The following is an 869-nucleotide window of genomic DNA, read 5'->3' as shown; positions in this document are numbered from 1 at the left end:
GACAATCTCTAGGTCTATCTACGTTGCTGTAAATTGCATTATTTCATTCTTTTTTATGGCCAAGTAATATTTTATTTAAAATTTTATTTTGCTTGAAAAGGGTCCCCAGAATTGTATAAGTTTCATGACCCACAAAATCCTGGATGAAACATAATTGACTTGCAGGCAGAAAAGAGATCCCAAGAAATACATGTGGTAAATAAACTGATATAACATGAGAGTACTAATAACTCTGGGTTGGAATGAGGAGACCTAATCTCCTGCCTCAGAACTGTTTAATAGTCATAATAATTTCATATAACAGGAATAATAATTTCATCTCTTCTGTAGTATCTGTAAAAAGGAAATGGTTAATCCAACTCATGATTCCCAAACACCTGTCCTTGAATTGGTAATAGAGTTTGATTTCATAATAACATTTTTAAGGACAACTCATTCATTCACACCTGACTAGAATGGTCATTGAACATCTACAATATGTCAGAGACTGCTATGTACCAGGAACGCATGGACTCTGCCTTCCTGTAGTCGAGAGCCTAGTTTTTTTGTTTTGTTCTGTGTTGGTGGGGCTGGAGTGTGGAAACATTAAACAAATAATCACGGAAATCCATACAATATTACATATTGTGTTTAAGTACTGTGACAATAACGTAGACTCAGGAGTGTAAAATAATTAACTTCTGAAAGAGATTACTTAAGGCTTCTCTAAGAAAGTGTCATTTAAACTGAGATATGGATAAGCAGGAGGTAAGTAATGACAATGAGAGATTAACAGAGGAGACGGAGAGTTTATCAGGCAACTGGCAAAGCACAAACAACATCTTGAAGCGGGACAGAAACACAGCTCAAGAGAGCAGTGGTCGCCACAT

The sequence above is a fragment of the Lipotes vexillifer genome, unplaced genomic scaffold (assembly GCF_000442215.2).
Source record: "Lipotes vexillifer unplaced genomic scaffold, Lipotes_vexillifer_v1.1 scaffold295, whole genome shotgun sequence".
Lineage (NCBI taxonomy): Eukaryota > Metazoa > Chordata > Mammalia > Artiodactyla > Lipotidae > Lipotes > Lipotes vexillifer.
This window is presented reverse-complemented; position numbering follows the sequence as displayed.